We start from the raw sequence: 21,248 nt of genomic DNA, 5'->3' as shown, positions 1-21,248 counted from the left end.
AAGGAAGAGAGAAGGAAGGCTTCGTGGTGTCTGACCTGCCCGTGCCTCCCCCTCCCCAGCGTGATCGCACTTTCCAAGTGGTGGTGGCCGCCTTCCCAGAGGAACAAGGGACCACAGTTCCAGATTCCTGTGTCTGTCTGTCTTCACCGGGGGCTGTGGGAGGATGGACAGAGGTGGCCGCTCTCCTCTGAGAAGGGAGGTGCTCACCTGCCCCCAAGGACGACGTGGTGCCTCAACTTTCTACCGAGGGTTTTATTTCCAAGAGCCAACATATTCCTTTTTTATCTTTTTTCATCCTCACCCAAGGATAATGTTCCATTGCTTTTCAGAGAGAGAGAGGAAGGGAGGGAAGGGAAGAGGGAAACATTGATGTGAGAGAAACACATCAACTGGTTGCCTCCTGCACATGCCTTACCAGGGCAAGGGCCAGGGAGGGGCCTGCAACCCAGGTATAGGCCCTTGACAGGAATCTAATCTGAGACCCTTTGGTTCAAAGGCAACACTCTATCTACTGAGTGAAAGCAGCCATGGCCAGTACTCCATTTTAAATTTTAATTAATGAATGAATTAATTAATTAAATTAATAATTTTTATTGTTGAAAGTATCACATATTTCCACTTTTTTTCAGCATCCTTGAGTCCTTTCCCATCAGGGGTCGTCCCTAAGATGACAAGGTCAAGCATGCAGACCAGGGTCACAGCTGCACCTTATTTGCACACTCTATGCAAATGGGGCTCTTCTCCTGGTCATAAAAGGGGGCCCTTGCCTGGCATGTTGGCTAGATGCCCAGAACCCACCTGCCTGAGACAGGACCCCAGCAGCTCCACCATGGACTTGGTGCCAAGCTGCGTTTTCCTCCTGATCATTTCTCAAGGTCATTCTCAGGAGTGGGGAGTGCTGAGACCTGTGCCTGTGCCTGTGTGTGCTTCCATGTGATTCTAAGTCCCCCTGGTGTCTCTGTGTTTGCAGGTGTCCAGTGTGAGGTGCAGCTGGTGGAGTCTGGGCGAGGCCTGGTGCAGCCTGGGGGGTCTCTGAGACTCTCCTGTGCAGCCTCTGGATTCACGTTTGATGACTACCGCATGCACTGGGTCCCCCAGGCTCCAGGGAAGGGGCTGGAGTGGGTCTCATCTAATAGTTGGAGTGGTAGTGACATGTACTACGCCAACTCTGTGAAGGGCCGCTTCACCATCTCCAGAGACAACTCCAAGAACATGCTGTTCCTGCAAATGAGCAGCCTGAGAACCGAGGACATGGCCATGTATTACTGTGCAAGAGACACAGTGAGGGGAAGTCAGTGTGAAACCACACACAAACATCCCTGAGAACACAGCTGGGCTGGGAGCAGGGAATATCCAGTACACCAGGGGGCGCGCAGGACCAGCAAACCTAGGTCCCAGCTCAGAAGCTCTCCCTGGAGGGGTTGTGGGTGCTTCCTATTGGGGTCAAGGTTTTCTTCCCTCCTAGTGTCCCCAGGGCAGGTCCTGCTTCCTTCTTTGTGTCTTTAATTAGATACTCTGCCGGAAAAGAGCAGGAAGTGACTGTTTCAGATCTGGTCCACTCCTCATCTGCTCCTTTCCTATCACCACGTCCCTGATGGTCGCTCTCTGGGTTGACAAGGAAAACATTGTAGGGATTCCCATCCCCTCACTCAGAGCAACGTCACCCTCCCTCCACACAGTGCTGAGCGGGGAACACGGAGTCCAGGGGCCAAACCTCACCTGAGGGTGATCAGCCCCTCGCTCTGCCCCAGGAGGAGCCCTTTGGGGGCAGTTAGCCGCTTGCCTCTCACTGACATGGCTGCACATGGAGGTGTAGGGTCCGACCCCTGTGGGCACTGCCTTTCTGTGATCCTGGAAGCTCCCACCTCTCCGTGTGCCCCAGATGGAGGCAGGAAGCCCCGCTGGGCCCTGTTCTCCGTGGGTCTCAGAACCTGGTCCCAGGGGACGGGTCCCAACAACTGTCCCTCTTCCCCTGGAGAACCACCTGCATCCTGAGAACCTACTGAAGGAGACATGGTCCCACCCACCTCTGCTGTGCCTCCAGCTCCGCAGACTCCACCCCATCCTTCCCTTCTGTCCTCTGCCGCCCACACTCTCACCCCATGGGGCCAGCACAGGACATCCCATGGGTATTTGTCTGCCCTCTCCATTCCACCCTGGTAGGTTTTGCCTTAAATGCAGCCCCACGTCACCCCCTCATGCCCATCTCCTGTGCCAGGCCCTCCTTGAGACGCCAGGGCCAGGGACACTCAGCCGCCCTTGTGAGCCCACGGGCAGTGCCCACGTGTGATGTCAGGCCGTGGGGGCCCCTCCTGTGTCAGGTGGAGACACAGCTTAGCACTGAGTTCAGAGCACCTCCAACAGCTCACACCTGAGCTGAGGGACCTCCAGGCGCCCGTGAGCTGCAGAGCATCCTGGTGGACAAGCCCGTGGCCACTGGGCTCAGAGGGAAGTCAGGGAAGGGCTGGTGCCTGGTCACCTATGATGTTACCAATGACATGCTGACCAGAGCCCAGGTGCACAGGGAGCTCTGTGAATCCTAAGAGTGCAGGGACAGCCCAGCCAGCATGGCTCAGTGGTTGAGCATCCACCTATGTACCAGGAGGTCATGGTTCAATTCCCGGTCAGGGCACATGCCCAGTTTACTAACAACATCTCCAGTTTGGGGTATGCAGGAGGCAGCCAGACAATGATTCTCTCTCATCATTGATGTTTCTATGTTTCTCTCCCTCTCCCTTCCTCTGTAATATCAATTAAGAAATATTTAAACAAATCCTATAAAGAGCTAATATGCAAATGGTTAGCATGCCCCATGCCATCACACAGTAATGGCTCAGACACTCAACACTGGGGAGGAGGAATGGGACCAGCCAGGCACAAATGAGCTCGCAAGAGAGGAATGGGGACCAGCCAGGCTGTGGCCCGGGAGAGGGACAAGCTGCCCACTCCATGGTCCCAGTCGCTAGCGGCTGAGGCTGCAGGCCAGGAGAGGGACAGCTGCCCACCCTTCAGTTCCGGGTGCCAGCAGCTGCGCCTGCGCCTGCTGCCTGGGAGAGGGACAAGCCACATGCCCCATGTTACCATCGCCTGTGGCTGCGGCCTGGGGAAAGCCGCCAGTGCACCGTCTCCTGCAGCTACAGCCCACCAGGGCAAAGCCAGGCTGGGTCCTGGTGCCTGCGGCTGGCCAGAGGGAGGGAAGCTGAGGTCCCGGATGCCTGCGACCAGCCAGAGGAGGGAATACTGGGTCCCTGGTACAGGCCAAGGCAGAGGCAGTTAGGGGCGATCAGGCAGGCCAGCAAGTGAACAGTTAGGAGACAGGGATCCCCAATTCTGAGAGGCAGTTGGACATTCCCTGAGGGGTTCCAGATTGGAGAGGGAGAGGCCGGGCTGAGGGACCTCCCCACCTTGCACGAATTTCATGCACCCGGCCTCTAGTAAATACATAAATGAAAACGTTGCCGGTTTGATTCACACTATGGGCATATATGGAAGGCAACTGATCACTATGTCTCTCTCACATCAGTGTTTCTCTCTGTCCTTCTCTCTCTCCTTCCTTTTCCCTCTAAAAATCAATGAACATATCCGTAGGTGAGGATAAAGAAAACAGTATCTATATCTATACATATGTGTACATCCACAAAGACATTTACATCTTTATATCTATATCTGTCTCTACATCTCTATCTATATCTAGAGCTATATCTACATCTCTATCTATTTCTAGAGCAATATCTATATCTGTATCTATATCTATATCCATGGGAGCAGAGGCACATAGATATTATCCCTAAGGAGTCATTGATTGTGCCCACATCCTACTTCCTGACCACCTCCTGCAGCACAGCCCCTGCTGTGGAAGAAGAGGCCCCTGGGCACGGTGACCAGGACCCCAAGGAGGGCCTGGTTCTCTGGGGGCACAGTCAGCACCTCCTTCCAGGAGAAGCCCCAGAGACCGGGACCTCCCTCACCTCGTGCCCTATTTATGTGCAGACACCTCGCATATGCAAATGCCCACACAGCCACCAGACACACACACAGTTGGCGTCCACTTAAATGCAGGGCCTCCTCACCCCGGAGAATACTTTCTGGGGGACGAGCACCTCACCTGCAAGACATGACTCCCCTGTGGCTCTTCCTCTTCCTGCTGTCAGCTCCCACATGTGAGTGACTCAGGGCTTAGACCTGAGGAGATGGGGACCCTGCATCTGAGCCCAGGACTCACTGTGTTCTCTCTGTCCCAGGTGTTCTGTCCCAGGTGCAGCTGCAGGAGTCAGGCCCAGGACTGGTGAAGCCCTCACAGACCCTCTCCCTCACCTGCACTGTGTCTGGGGGCTCAGTCACCAGCAGTTACTACTGGAGCTGGATCCGCCAGCCCCAGGGGAAAGGGTTGCAGTGCATGGGATACTGGTCAGGGGGCACATGGTACAACCCAGCCTTCCAGGGCCGCATCTCCATCACGGCGGACACGGCCAGGAACCAGTTCTCCCTGCAGCTGAGCTCCGTGACCACCGAGGACACGGCCGTGTATTACTGTGCGAGAGACACAGTGAGGGGAAGTCAGTGTGAGCTCAGACACTAACCTCCCTGAGGAGACAGGAGGGCTTGCCTGCAGGGGGCGCCCCGGACACCAGGGGGCGCTCAGGGCCCACAGTACAGAGAGCAGCCCCAGGAGCAGGGGCAGAGGGAGGTGAGAGGAAAGGGCCTTCCTGTTGGGCTCAGGGATTTCCTCTCAAGCTCTCAGCTGCCTCCAGGGAAGGCTCTTCCTTCTCATGTTCTCACTGCACACAACAGTAAAGAAGGGCATTGTGTTTGCAGGTGACATGGCTGCAGGGAGTGGGGATTCTCCCTCACCAAGTCTATGTATTTTGTGTCTCTCTTTCTCTACAAGGAGACCATCCGCAGTGCCCTCCTCATCCTGGTTCCAGGGAGACCACAGGCCCTCCCTCTGCTGAAAGGCCTGAGCACACTGCAGACCTCACCCATCCTCTCTGGGTCCACATTGACCCGGGAAGAGCTGTGAGCTCAGTGCACCAAACACAGGGAGGCCCACAACCATCCACACGAGGGGCCCTGCTGTCCATCAGGAAGCAGTGCTAACCCCACAGCAGGGACAGGTGACCCTGAGGGCTGGGATGTGCATCATCCAACTCCTCATCCACCTTTCCTCCTGGAGCCAAAGTTTTCTAGCTTCACTGTGGGTGAGATGTGCATCGGGAGCATGTTGGAAGCTGAGGAGCATCCGTGGGACCCCCTGCGTCCATACTGTCCTCTTACTACTTGCCCAGGAAACACAGAGTCACACAGACACATAGTCAAACACTCAGAGTCATAGACACACACACACACAGTCACACACACAATCACACACACAGTCACACACTCGTTTCTGGAAAAGACATTATTCACACGTGAGCAGTGATACAAAAGCACTCATGTCGTTACACACTGTACTTTAGGAATTCTATATAATAAAACGGGGTTATATGTCATGCTCTTGGATGCCATATGAAATAAATATGAGGTCTGCAAGCAACTATTATTTCAACACTGACCACAACCTGTGAAGATCAACAGTTGTATTTCTCAGTCCACTGAGTAGGAGCTCAAATTAGGAATTTAATCCAAACTTTGCTAGATTGCTACAAAATTAAAAATATGACGGAAGTAATAGTGAAAACCTTCCACCAAATAAAAGCCAAGGACCAAATGGACTCAAGGGTGAAATCTATTACAGTTTCAAATAGGAATTGACAACTTTCTATCAACTCTTATTGAACTCTTCCAAGAATTAAGGAAAGAGACAACATTTCCAAACACATTTATTGAGGTCACCATTACACTCATTTCAAAGCCAAGTAAAAACATACAAAAATGACAGGTCAATATCCCTGATGAAATTACATGCAAAAACCCTCAAAAATATACTAGGAAACTAAATAGCACACTGACAGGGTCATTTACCACAATCAATGGGATACTGTCCTAGCATGCAAGGATGGTTCAAGGTATGTAAACCAGTAACTGTGCTACATCTCATCCACAGAATGAAGGATAAAGTGTACAGTCGTATAAATACATACAGAATAAAGCCTTTAAATTTGAGAATCGCTTCAGAATTAAAACTCTTAGCAGACTAAGTGTAGAAGTGATGGGCCTCAATACACTAAAGGCCACATTTGAAAAGCCAACAAGTGACATCATACTACACGGAGAAAAATTCAAAGCTTTTCTTCCTACATCAGGAAGAAGACACGCCCCCCACCCCGCACCCCCGCCGCCCGTGACTATTTCTATTTGTAAAAACAAGAGGTCCTTGTCAGAATAATTAAGCCAGAAATGGAAACGTCAAATGTCTAAATCAGAAAGAAATGAGTTAAAATATTTCTCTTATCTGTAAGCAGATGACAGGATCTTGTACATAGAAAACCCTAAAAACTGTATGAGAAGCTTATAGAACTAGAATCCAGGAAAGATGTAAGACACAAAACCAACACACAATGGCTTGTGCCCCTGCTCCCTCTCAACAGAGTGTCTTCATGGCTCCAGGAAACATGTGGGCTGTTTCAGAGGAAAGTGAGGGAAGGAAACGTGAACTGGCTACACAACAAGGAGATGACAACCTAATGAAACAAGAACCCGGGACGTGTGTGTCCTCGGTCTTGGTTAATCCCCCATCATGTTCCCAGGGAGCTCTCCCCCAATGTGGCACTGGGTCAGGTGCGGGTTCCAGTTGACCCCCATCATGTGGTCACAGGGTTACAAGGGTCACATGCAGACATGAGCTCTCCAATAACAAGACTTTCATCACCTAAACTTAATTATTCCTAAATCATTTCTGACATCTTCCCCTCAACACACCTGGTCATGATGGAGGTTCTTCTATGTCCCAAGGCATGGAACTGGGTCTACAACAGAGTCTAGAGAATGAACACCACAAAGGAGGCTGTGCAGCTGCTACACGTCCAGCACCAAACTGCCCTGATGGAGTAGGACCCGGGAGCTCTGTCTGTGTCTCTCTAGTTCCTGCTTCTGGTTCCCCGGGACCCTACAGATCCTCCTCTCTCCCCCAACACTTGGTCCACTGGATCTAGGCTCACACTCTGGTCTTAGTTTGTCGTCTGATCACTTTGTAAGGGAAACAGTGTCAGATGGGACTTCTGGTCTCCTGAACATGAGCCTCCTGCAACAAATGAGGACGTTAAGTGCTGAAGGAAAATTGAGTAGCATTCAAGGTTGAATTCTAAACGAACTGAAAATATATTTCAAAACTGAATGAAGCCATGCTGGTGTGGCACAGTGGTTGAGCTTCGACCTGTGATTCCATTCCTGGTCAGGGAAATTACCTGGATTGTGAGCTTGATTCCCAGTAGTGACCATAGAGGAGGCAGCCGATCAATGATTCTCTTTCATCATTGATGTTTCTATCTGTCTCTCCCTCTCCATTCCTCTATGAAATAAAAAATATATATTAAAATAAATATATGACAAGGTGTGGGTTTGCTTCCCAGTCTTGGGAGATATGGGAGGCAAATGATAAATATGTTCCCCACCAGCAATGGTTCTCTCTTTCTCACCATCTTTCTCTGTTCTATATTTCTATCTCACATCAATGTCTCTCTCTCTGTCTCACTCTCTCTCTATCTCTATATATCTCTATATCTCTCTCCTTTTCATTTCTCTAAAAATCAATGAAAATATCCTCAAGTAAGGACAAAGAAAAGAATCTCTAAATCTATAGTATATTTATATCTACATATACAACTATAGCTAAGCTATACATATAAAAATCAATATGTATATCTATATGTATATCTATATGTATATCTATATGTATATCTATATGTATATCTATATGTATATCTATATGTATATGTATATGTATATGTATATCTATATCTATATGTATATCTATATGTATATCTATATGTATATCTATATGTATATGTATATGTATATGTATATGTATATCTATATCTATATCTATATCTATATCTATATCTATCAATATCCATGGGAGCAGAGGAACATTGATGTTATCCCTAAAGAGTCAGTGATTGTGCCCACATCCTACTTCCTGACCATCTCCTGCAGCACAGCCCCTGCTGTGGAAGAAGAGGCCCCTGGGCACGATGACTAGGACCCCAAGGAGGGCCTGGTTCTCTGAGGGCACAGTCAGCACCTCCTTCTAGGAGGAGCCCCAGAGACCAGGACCGCCCTCACCTCTTGCCCTTTGTATGTGCAGACACCTCCCATATGCAAATGCCCACACGGCCACCAGACACACACACAGTTGGAATCCACTTAAATGCAGGGCCTCCTCACCCTGGAGAATACTTTCTGGGGGACGAGGACCTCACCTGCAAGACATGACTCCCCTGTGGCTCTTCCTCTTCCTGCTGTCAGCTCCCAGATGTGAGTGACTTAGGGCTTAGACATGAGGAGATGGGGACCCTTCATCTGAGCCCAGGAGTTACTGTGTTCTCTCTGTCCCAGGTGTCCTGTCCCAGGTGCAGCTGCAGGAGTCGGGCCCAGGACTAGTGAAGCCCTCGCAGACCCTCTCCCTCACTTGCACTGTCTCTGGATTCTCCATCACAACCAGTGGTTACTGCTGGGGCTGGATCCGCCAGCCCACAGGGAAGGGACTGGAGTGGATAGGGCTCATATGTTATGATGGAAACACTTATTACAGCCCCTCCCTCAAGAGCCGAACCTCCATCTCCAGAGACACGTCCAAGAACCAGTTCTCCCTGCAGCTGAGCTCCGTGACCACCGAGGACACGGCCATGTATTACTGTGCGAGACACAGTGAGGGGAAGTCAGTGTGAGCCCAGACACAAACCTCCCTGAGGAGACAGCAGGGCTGGGCCGCAACAGGAACCCCAGACACCAGGGGGCACTCAGGACCCACAGCACAGAGAGCAGCCCCAGGAGCAGGGGCAGAGGGAGGTGGGAGGGAAGGGCCTTCCTGTTGGGCTCAGGGATTTCCTCTCAAGCTCTCAGCTGCCTCCAGGGAAGGCTCTTCCTTCTCATGTTCTCACTGCAGACAACACTGAAGAAGGGCATTGTGTTTACAGGTGACGAATTCGCAATGAGGGGGAATCTCCTTCACCAAGTCTCATTCACAAATTCTAAAAGTGGCTTTTTTCACTCTTTCCAATGTTTCACTAATGAGTGTGAACTCCACAGCTGGGTCCCTGGGAGTGTGCAGAGCTCTGCCTCCCTCCCTCGGGGGGCACAGCTCCCTCAGTGTCTGACTCTTCGTGTGCCCTGCCCGTCCTGGTTCCAGGGAGATCACAGGCCCTCCCTCTGCTGAAAGGCCTGAGCACACTCAGGCCTGCAGACCTCACCCATCCTCTCTGGGTCCACATTGCTGTCAGCTCAGTGCACCAAACACAGGGAGCCCCACATCCATCTACACGAGGGGCCCTGCTGTCCATCAGGAAGCAGTGCTAACCCCACAGCGGGGACAGGTGACCCTGAGGGCTGGGATGTGCATCATCCAACTGCTCCTCCACCTTTCCTCCTGGAGCCAAGGTTTTCTAGCTTCACTGTGGGTGAGCTGTGCATCGGGAGCATGTTGGAAGCCGAGGAGCATCCATGGGACCCCCTGCGTCCATACTGTCCTCTTACTACTTGCCCAGGAAACAGAGTCACACACACACACAGTCACACAGACACATAGACACACAGACAGTCACACACTCAGAGTCACACACACACAAACACACACAGTCACACACTGGTTTCTGGAAAAGACATGCATTCACACATGAGCAGTGACACAAAACCATTCATGTCGTTACACGCTGTATTTAGGAATTCTATGTAATAAAACAGAGTTATATTTCATACTCTTGGATGTCATATGAAATAAATACGTGCTATGCAAGCAACTATTATTTCAACACAGACCACAACCCGTGAAGATCAACAGTTCTCTTTGTCAGTCCACTGAGTAGGAGCTAAAATTAGGAATTTAATCCAAACTTTGCCAGATTGCTACAAAATGTAAAAATGTAACTGAAGTATTAGTGAAAACCTTCCACCAAATAAAAGCCAAGGACCAAATGAACTCAAGGATTAATTCTACAGAATTTCAAATAGGAATTGATGACTTTCTATCAACTCTTCTTGAATTCTTCCAAGAATTAAGGAAAGAGGAAACACTTCCAAACAGATTTATTGAGGTGACCATTACATTCATATCAAAATCAAGTAAAAACATACAAAAATGACAGGTCAGTATCTCTGATGAAATTACATGTAAAACCCTCAAAAACATACTAGGAAACTAAACTTCACACTGAAAGGGTCATTGACCACGCCAGGCCTCAGGGAAGGGGCTGGAGTGGATAGGGTACATATGTAGTAGTGGGAGCACTTACTACAGCCCCTCCATCAAGAGCCGAACCTCCATCTCCAGAGACACGTCCAAGAACCAGTTCTCCCTGCAGCTGAGCTCCGTGACCACCGAGGACACGGCCGTGTATTACTGTACAGGAGACACAGTGAGGGAAAGTCAGTGTGAGCCCAGACACTAACCTCCCTGAGGAGACAGCAGGGCTGGGCCGCAGGGAGCATCCAGGTCACCAGGGGGCGGTCAGTACCGGGAATTGGCCAGAACCAGGAGCAGGTGGAGAGTTGAGAAAAGATACCATTACCTGCTCCATCTTAAATTAGTTTTGCACCAAGGCTCAGCCACAGAGCTCACAGGAAGCCCTGTCCTAGGTCTAGTGTTAGGGATTGTGTTTGTGAACAAAAAGGGGGCTCTGTCCTAAATCTGACAGAACTCAGTGACTGACAGGACCCTCACAGGAGGCTCTGATCACACATTCCTACCTGGGCAGTCCTGGGGGTGGGCACGCCCCAGGCCTATAATTCTTTACTAAAAGGCTCCTCTTTGCCTGAAGCACCCCCATCCATGGTTCCTGTGCATCTGGGTTAACACACCTGTGACATCAGCATGACCACCCTCAGGAGAGCACCTCTTGTTCACTATCCTGTCACCCAGTCCCTGCCTTGCTCTCTCCCACCTCCATGTCACTCCTCACCTTCCCTCCTCAACTTCAAATGCACAAACGCAGCTGCAAACGGTTATTCTCTGGAGCATTGGAGGTCTTCCTTCCCAACAGTTGTCATCCGTTTAACACCAATAAAATCTTATAAAACATTCTCTCCATGTTTGCACATTTCTTACTTCAACATGTTGTCCTTTTTCATTTACAACATACGTTCATAAACGTTTCTTTCCCTTGTGGAGAGGGGAGTGCACGCACATTAAAAACCTGCTACCTGGACGGGATGAATTCAAATGAGTTCACAGTTGCTGGAGATGAGACAAGTTTGCTGTTGGTTGTCATGGACGTAAGTGTCCCTTTTTTTTCCAGCCCAGCAGGTGTGACTGGGAGGTTGAGCTTCGACGTATGAATCAGGAGGTCATGGTTTGATTCCTTGGTCAGGGCACATGCACGGGTTGCAGTCTCCATCCCCAGGGAGTGTGAGGCAAGAGGGAGCAGATTAATGATTCTCATCATTGATGTTTCCATCACTCCACTGGCCTCCTCTCTGGAGTCAAGGAAAGTGTATAAAGAAGGAGAAGGAAAGAAAGGAGGCTTCCCCAGCTGTGCCTTCTCCCCTGTGACACTCTGGCAGGTTCCCCTGCTGGTTGAATCGGCATAAAATCCACAACATAAATGAGCCACTTTGAAGTCATTGACATTAGAACTTCTAAGCCCCTGGAGAATATTTTTAAGAGTTTATTTGAGACAAACATGATCACTGGAACAGCAAGTCCAGCTTCTTCTGTCCCCGGGATCTGGGGTGACCAAGTCCAAGAGCGAAATTGGGCACCAGAAGGTTTAAGCAAAAGCTTGGAGTGTTTATTACAAGCAGATTCAGGCTCCCCGCACGGGGAGGGGCCCCCTGATGGGCTGCCCCTGAAGCCTGTGGTCTCGGGTGTATATGTGCCACCAGCCTGCTCCGTGTCCCCTCGTGTGACCACCTGATGGCCCTCCTTGTTCCTGCCCAGCAAGGGGCCTGCACGTCCCCTGTTCCCTTGTGTGCGCTCCCCTTCCTGTCCCAGGCCCTCCCTCGTTTCCCAGGCTCCCGCTCTGAGTCCAGAAACATTCTGCTGTGTCTGCCTGGTTGGTGCCTGTGGTTAGGCTGCTGAGAGGGCCGAGTCTGCCCTGCCTACCAGCCACCTGCCTTGGTTTCCCATGGACCCTGCCCTGTCTGCCTGCCCGTCAAGCTAACTCCCCTCAAAGCCACCCCTTCTGGAGGAGTGTCTGGGGTCCTCCAGGAACAGGAAGCTCATCTTCCTAAAACACAGGCTCTCCTTACAAACACCAGAGTCACTGCTCAGCGCAGGGCCCTCCTCCCGCCTCTGCTGGCCTGGGATGGGTGCTGCCCCCTCTGTTCTCTCTGTTGTTGGCGGATTTTGGGGCGGTTGCTCTTCTCCCTTCTCATTCTCTGTTTGTTCAAAAGGAATCACTGAAGAGAAGGGGGAGAAGAAAAATGGTGGCGTAGGCAGCTCCAAACTCTTTTTCCTCCACAAAAGCATCAAAAAATCAAACTGAAACTCTCATAACTGGCATCTGTCAGGCTCTCGAACACAGTCAGACCAGCAGCAACTGAGCGAACCCCGAGTCAAGTACATGCTACTCAGAGAGGGAAGGAGCCAGGGTGTGGCTCAGGGGCTGAGTGTTGGCCCAGGAACCACCAGGTTATGGGTTTGATTCCGGGTCAGGTCACACGCCCTGGGTTACAGGATCAATCCCCAATAGGAGGCATGCAGGAAGCAGCAGATCAATGATTCTCTCTCATCATTGATGTTTCCATCTCTCTATCCCCTCCTTTCCTCTCTGAATTCAATAAAAATATTTTTTTAAAAATAAGAATAAAAAATGGCCCTAACTGGTTTGGCTCAGTGGATGGAACGTCAGCCTTCGAACTGAAGGGTTCCAGGTTCAATTCCAGTTAAGGGCATGTCCGTTGGTTGCGGACACATCCCCTGTAGAGGGTGTGCAGGAAGCAGCTGATCGATGTTTCTCTCTCATCGATGGTTCTAGCTCTCTATCCCTCTCCCTTCCTCTCTGAAATTAATAAAAATATATTTTAAAATAAGAATAAAAAATGAAAAGGAAGGCTTCGTGGTGTCTGACCTGCGCACACCCTCACCCTCCCCAGCGTGATCACACTTTCCAAGTGGTGGTGGCCGCCTTCCCAGAGGAACAAGTGACCACAGTCCCAGATTCCTGTGTCCTTCTGTCCTCACCTGGGACTGTGGGAGGATGGACACAGGTGGCCGCTCTCCTCCAAGAAGGGAGGTGCTCACCTGCCCCCAAGGACGACGTGGTGCCTCAACTCTCTACCCACAGTTTTGCTTCCAAGAGCCAACATATTCCTTTCTTATCTTTTTTCATCCTCACCAAAAAATATTTTTCTATTGCTTTTCAGAGAGGGAGTGGAAGGGACCGAGGGGAAGAGAGAAACATGGATGTGAGAGAAACACATCAATTGGGTGCCTTCTGAACATGCCCTAACCAGGGCAAGGGCAAGGGAGGGGCCTGCAACCCAGGTTCGTGCCCTTGACCAGAAGTGAACCCGAGACCCTTTGGTTCAAAGGCCAACACTCTAACCACCAAGTCAAATCAGTCACTTAAATTTTAATTAATTACTTAATTATCTACACTAATAAAAGTGAAATATCAAATTGACCATCACTCTGCTACACCCACCAGCCAGTCAGGAGTGAGTATCCAAATTAACCCAACAAAGGTGGTGGCCACAGAGCTGGAGTGAGCAGGAGGTTTGGGTTGCCTCCGGTGATGGAGGAAGCCAAGCTTCCCGTCTGCCCTGGCTGGCCCTGGCCTCCATTCAAGGCTACAAAGTTTCAATTATAGAAGATAAAGAAATCCCTGATACCTGCTTCCAGCCGGCCCTGGCCTCCACTCAAGGAGGTGCTGAAATAAAAACGAAAAAAGAAAAAAAGGAGGGGCTGGGAGCTTGGGTTGCCGGGGGGTGTGGCCAGCCTGCAAACAGCCATCAGCTCCTCACCCAGGCTGACCAGACACCGCAGTGGGGACCCCAACCCAAAAGGGGGTGTGGCCAGCCTGAAAACAGTTCTCAGCCCCTCAGCCAGGCTGACCACACCCACATGACCCAATCCCTCTAAATGAGGAGTTGAACATCCCTCGAGGAGTCCCAAATTGGAGAAAGTCCAGTTTTGGCTGAGTGACACCCCTCCCCCCAGCAGTGACGAATTTCGTGCACCTGGTCTCTAGTATTTAATAATATTTTATTGTTGAAAGTATCACAAATGTCCACTTTTTCCCCCATTGACCTCAGCCAGTCAGCCAGCCCCCACCACCCATCACAGCTCCATTTGTAAATGATGGGAATTCTCCCACTTTGAGAGGCTGGGAAACAGGGCTTTTGCACACACACAGCAGGGAAGTTGAGGGAAATGTGTGCTTTCGGGAGGCAGCTGTGTGCTTGTGAGAGTGGCAGCAGGTTAGAGACGGAGGCTGCGGCCACAGCGTCCAGCCCAGCCTCTCCTGCCTCCTCACATACATATGTTAGAGTTTTGTGGATGACCTGGTTGTGGAAAATAACAAGGAGAATCTTTCAGTCTCAAAATAAAAGCATCATTCAATGCAAATTCTTATTCCCAAACCCCAAAAAGTAACATGGCCCACTGCAGGTGAAGGAGAGCGAGAGGAAGCCCCATCCACGTGTATCTGGGGGAGCACCCCTGGGTCCTCATCAAAACCCCCAGGAAGGAGGACTCTCAATCCTGGAAGCTGCCCCCAAAGGAATGGGGTCAGGATGACGGGTCTTAGGAAAAGAGAAAGGGAGGCGGGTCAGGACAGGACCCCCTGTGGCCAGCATCCTTGAGTCCTTTCCCATCTGGGGTCGCCCCTAGGATGACAAGGTCAGGCATGCTGCCCAGTGTCACAGCTGCACCTTATTTGCAGACTCCATGCAAATGGGGCTCTCCTCCTGCTCATAAAAGGGGGCCCTTGCCCGGCATGTTGGGGAGACACCCAGAACCCAAGTGCCTGAGACAGGACCCCAGTGGCTCCACCATGGACTTGGTGCCAAGCTGCGTTTTCCTCCTGATCATTTCTCAAGGTCATTCTCAGGAGTGGGGAGCGCTGAGACCTGTGCCTGTGCCTGTGTGTGCTTCCATGTGATTCTAAGTCCCCCTGTGTCTCTGTGTTTGCAGGTGTCCAGTGTGAGGTGCAGTTGGTGGAGTCTGGGGGAGGGGTGGTGCAGCCTGGGAGGTCTCTGAGACTCTCCTGTGCAGCCTCTGGATTCACCTTTGATGACTATGGCATGCGCTGGGTCCGCCAGGCTCCAGGGAAGGGGCTGGAGTGGGTCGCATACATTAGTTGGAATGGTGGTAGCACATACTACGCCGCCTCTGTGAAGGGCCGCTTCACCATCTCCAGAGACAACGCCAAGAACTCGCTGTACCTGCAAATGAGCAGCCTGAGAGCCCAGGACACGGCCGTGTATTACTGTGGAGACACAGTGAGGGGAAGTCAGTGTGAGCCCAGACATTAACTCCCTGGGGCATGCAGGAGGCAGCCAATCAGTTATTCTCTCTCATCATTGATGTTTCTATGTCTCTCTCCTCTCTCTTCCTCTCTGATATCAATTAAGAGATATTTAAACAAATCCTATATAATAAGGAGCTAATATGCAAATGGTCATCATGCCCTCAGGCCATCACAAGGTAATGGCTCAGACACTCAACACTGGGGAGGAGGAATGGGACCAGCGAGGCACAATGAGCTTGCGAGGGAGGAATGGGGACCATCCAGGTTGCGGCCTGGGAGAGGGACAAGCCAAGTGCCCCATGGTCTCGGCACCTGCGGCTGTGGCTTAAGCAAAGCCTCCAGCACACGGTTGCCTGCCACCCAGGCAAAGCCAGCCTGTGTCCTGGTGCCTGAGGCCATCCAGAGGGAGGGTAGCTGAGGTCACGGGTGCCTGCGACCAGCCAGAGCAGGGAATACTGGGTCCCTGGTGCAGGGCAAGGCAGAGGCGGTTAGGGGGGATCAGGCCAGTAGATGAGCAGTTAGGGGCGATCAGGCAGGCAGGTAGAGGTGATTAGGGATGATCAGGAGGCAGGCAGGCGAGCCGTTAGGAGCCAGCAATCCCAGATTGCGAAAGGCAGTTGGAAATCCCCCGAGGAGTCCCGGATTGGAGAGGGTGCAGGCCGGGCTGAGGTACCCCTCTCTTGCAAGAATTTCATGCACCGGACCTCTAGTAAATATATAAATGAAAACGTTGACCGTTTGATTCACAGTATGGGCATGTATGGAAGGCAACTGATCAATATGTCTCTCTCACATCAATGTTTCTCTCTGTCCTTCTCTCTCTCCTTTCCTTCCCTCTAAAAATCAATGAACATATCCTCAGGTGAGGATAAAGAAAACAATATCTATATCTATACATATGTGTACATCCACAAATACAACTACATCTACATCTTTATATCTATATCTGTCTCTACATCTATATCTATATCTAGAGCTATATCTACATCTTTATCTATTTCTAGAGCTATATCTATATCTGTATCTATATCTATCTATAGATATGTATCTATATCTATATCTATATCTATATCTATATCTATATCTATATCTATATCTAATCTCTGGAAGAAGAGGAACATTGATTTGATCCCTCAGGAGTCACTGATTGTGCCCACATCCTACTTCCTGCCCATCTCCTGCAGCATAGCCCCTGGTGTGGAAAAAGAGGACCCTAGACACGGTGAACAGGACCCCAAGGAGGGGCTGGTTCTCTGAGGGCACAGTCAGCACCTCCTTCCAGGAGAAGCCCCAGAGACCAGGACCTCCCTCACCTCTTGCCCTTTGTATGTGCAGACACCTCCCATATGCAAATGCCCACACGGCCACCAGACACACACACAGTTGGAATCCACTTAAATGCAGGGCCTCCACACCCGGGAGAATACTTTCTGGGGGACGAGGACCTCACCTGCAAGACATGACTCCCATGTGGTTCTTTCTCTTCCTGCTGTCAGCTCCCAGATGTGAGTGACTCAGGGCTCAGACGTGAGGAGATGGGGATCCTGCATCTGAGCCCAGGACTCACTGTGTTCTCTCTGTCCCAGGTGTGCTGTCCCAGTTGCAGCTGCAGGAGTCGGGCCCAGGACTGGTGAAGCCCTCGCAGACCCTCTCCCTCACCTGCACTGTGTCTGGGGGCTCAGTCACCAGCAGTTACTACTGGAGCTGGATCCGCCAGCCCCCGGGAAAAGGGTTGCAGTGGATGGGGTACTGGACAGGGAGCACAAGGTACAACCCAGCCTTCCAGGGCCGCATCTCCATCACTGCTGACACGGCCAGGAACCAGTTCTCCCTGCAGCTGAGCTCCGTGACCACCGAGGACACGGCCATGTATTACTGTGCGAGACACAGTGAGGGGAAGTCAGTGTGAGCCCAGACACAAACCTCCCTGAGGAGGCAGCAGGGTTGGGCTGCAGGGAGCGTCCAGACACCAGGGGGCGCTCAGGGCCCACAGCACAGAGAACAGCACCAGGAGCAGGGGCAGAGAGAGGCCAGAGGGAAGGGCCTTCCTGTTGGGCTCAGGGGTTTCCTCTCAAGCTCTCAGCTGCCTCCAGGGAAGGCTCTTCCTTCTCATGTTCTCACTGCAGACAACAGTGAAAAAGGGCATTGTGTTTGCAGGTGACATGGCAGCAGTGAGGGGGACTCTCCTTCACCAAGTCTCCTTCACAAATTCTAAAAGTGGCTTTTTTCACTCTTTCCAATGTTTCCCTGATGAGTGTGAACTCCTCAGCTGGGTCGCTGGGATTGGGCTGTGTGCACAGCTCTGCATCCCTCCCTCTGGGATACAGCTCCCTCAGTGTCTGACTCTCCATGTGCCCTCCCACTCCTGGTTCCAGGGAGATCACAGGCCCTCCCTCTGCTGAAAGGCCTGAGCACACTCAGGGCTGCGGACCTCACCTATCCTCTTGTTAACGAAAAAAAAAAACCATTGAAACCTGTAAAGAATTTTTGTGAGTTTATTTGAGCCAAACTGTGGACATATGCCGGGAATCAGAACCTCAATGAAATGAGATAATGCTCCGGAGAATGGAGGGTTACATCTGTATTTACACATTGCAATCAAAGGAAGGGATGTAGAGGGGTTACATGACATTCACTGGTGATAGATTAAGGAGGTGGAATAAAGCAAAGTGGGGAAACCTCTGGGATAGGGTAAAAAGTGAAATGATGGACATGGGCTTCTTTTACAGAGATGGATACAGGATACTTTAACATAATTAACAGTTGACAATTAACTTGATAACAATAACAATGAGGGAATGTCCTGGTGCCCTGAGGGGTCTGGGGTAAAAAGGAAGTTACAAGTTACCCAGATGTGTCACAGATATGTTATCTTAGAGGCAAAAACGCAAATGGCTCGTTAAAGATCTAAGTTGATCTTTGTCAGGGAAAATATCAGCCTAGGACATGACTACCCACTATAACCTGTTTGTAGTTAAATATTTAAATTTCAAACCATCTTTTGTGGTTATTTTAGGTCTCTGAGTTTGCAAGACTGCCACGCGGGCCTCCCCTGAGCTTGTCAGGTTAGCATGTGGCTCCTTTCGTCTACACTCTCTGGGTCCCCATTGACCCCCAGAAGAGCTGTCAGCTCAGTACACCAAACACAGGGAGCCCCACATCCATCTACCTGAGGGCCCTACTGTCTATCAGGAAGCAGTGCTAACCCCACAGCGGGGACAGGTGACCCTGAGGGCTGGGATGTGCATCATCCAACTCCTCCTCCACCTTCCCTCCTGGAGCCAAGGTTTTCTAGCTTCACTGGGGGTGAGATGTGCATCGGGAACATGTTGGAAGCCAAGTAGCATCCGTGGGACTCCCTGCGTCCATACTGTCCTCTTACTACTTCCCCAGGAAACACTGAGTCACATAGACACATATTCACACACACAGTCACACACACACACACACACAGTCACACACACATAGTCACACACACAGTCACACACAGTCAAACACAGAGTCACACTCACACAGTCACACACTCGTTTCTGGAAAAGACATGCATTCACACGTGAGCAGTGATACAAAACCATTCATATCATTACACACTATACTTTAGGAATTCTATATAATACAACGGAGTTATATTTCATACTCTTGGATGTTACATAAAATAAATATGTTGTGTGCAAGCAACTCTTATTTTCACACTGACCACAACCTGTGAAGATCAACAGTTGTATTTCTCAGTCCACTTAGTAGGAGCTCAAATTAGGAATGTAATACAAACTTTGCTAGATTCCTATAAAATTTAAAAATATAATTGAAGTAATAGTGAAAACCTTCCACCAAATAAAAAACAAGGTCCAAATGAACTGAAGGGTGAATTCTATCAAAATTTCAAATAGGAATTGATAACTTTCTATCAACTCTTCTTGAACTCTTCAAAAAATTAAAGAAATAGACAACATTTCCAAACAGATTTATTGAGGTGACCATTACACTCATATCAAAGCCAAGTAAAAACATACAAAATTGACAGGTCAATATCCCTGAGGAAATTACATGTAAAACCCTCAAAAATATACTAGGAAACTAAACTGCACACTGACAGGGTCATTTACCACAATCAAGTGGGATACTGTCCAAGCATGCAAGGATGGTTCAAGGTATGTAAACCAGTAACTGTGCTACATCTCATCCACAGAATGAAGGATAAAGTGTACAGTCATATAAATAGATACAGAATAAAGCCTTTAAAATTGAGAATCACTTTAGAATTAAAATTCTTAGCAGACTAAGTGTAGAAGTAATGGGTCTCAACACACTAAATGCCACATTTGAAAAGCCAACAAGTGACATCACGCTACACAGAGAAAATTTCAAAGCTTTTCCTCTTACATAAGGACCAAGACAAGGGCTCCCCGGTGACTACTTCTATTCCTCAAAACTAGAAGTTCTTGTCAGAATAATTAGGCAAGTAAAGGACATTTCAAATGTCTAAATCATAAAGAAACGAGTTAAAATAAATGTTCCTCCTTATCTGTAAGCAGATGACAGGATCTTGTACATAGAAAACCCTAAAAACGTATGAGAAGCTAATAGAACTAGAATCCAGGAAAGATGTAAGATACAAAACCAACACACAAATGGCTGGTGCCCCTGCTCCCTCTCAACAGAGTGTCTTCATGGCTCCAGGAAACATGTGGGCTGTTTCAGAGGAAAGTGAGGGAAGGAAACGTGAACTGGCTACACAACAAGGAGATGACAACCTAAAGAGACAAGAACCCGGGACGTGTGTGTCCTCGGTCTTGGTTAACCCCCCATCATGTTCCCAGGGAGCTCTCCCCCCAATGTGGCCCTGGGTCAGGTGCGGGTTCCAGTTGATCCCCATGATGTGGGGACACTGATCACAAGGGTCACATGCAGACATGAGCTCTCCCATAACAAGATGTTCATCACCTAAACTTAATTATTCCTAAACTATTTCCGACATCTTCCCCTCAACACACTTGGTCATAACGGAGGTTCTTCTATGTCCCAAGGCATGGAACTGGGTCTACAACAGAGTCTAGAGAATGAACACCACAAAGGAGGCCGTGTAGCTGCTACGCGTCCAGCACCAAACTGCCCTGAAGGAGTAGGACCCGGGAGCTCTGTCTGTGTCTCTCTAGTTCCTGCTTCTGGTTCCCAGGGACCCAAGCAGACGCTGCACTTCCCCCCAATACTTGGTCCATGGACTCTAGAGTCACAATCGGGTCTTAGTTTGTCCTCTGATGACTCTGTAGGGCAAAGAGTGTCAGAGGGAACTTCCTGTCTCCTGAACATGAACCTCCTTCTCTTTTACTTCTTTCTCAGCTGGTGAGGGTTGATTTCTCTTGGTTGTCATTACTGGTGACTGTCAAAGGCATCTCGCATTTGAAATCTTCTCTTTTTCTTTTTAAGACAAATTTCTCTCCTGGGTCTCTGTGCAGGTCTCTAGCAGCAGAAGGGTCCAGTGGGGAGGGCACAGGCCAGATGCAGGGCTCACTATTTCCACATGTGGACACTTGAACAAGCTGCAAACCTACTTAGAATTTTGTATTTAGTTATTGATGTTATAGTGACCACAATCCTCCCACAGGACACTCTCACCTGCACGGAGGCAGGGCCCTCCCTGTAGGTCTCCCACTCAGAGCTTCCTATATAGCAGAAGGACATGCA

The sequence above is a fragment of the Plecotus auritus genome, assembly GCF_963455305.1.
Source record: "Plecotus auritus genome assembly, chromosome: 1".
Lineage (NCBI taxonomy): Eukaryota > Metazoa > Chordata > Mammalia > Chiroptera > Vespertilionidae > Plecotus > Plecotus auritus.
The sequence above is the reverse complement of the archived record's forward strand: the minus strand, read 5'-3'. Positions refer to the sequence as shown.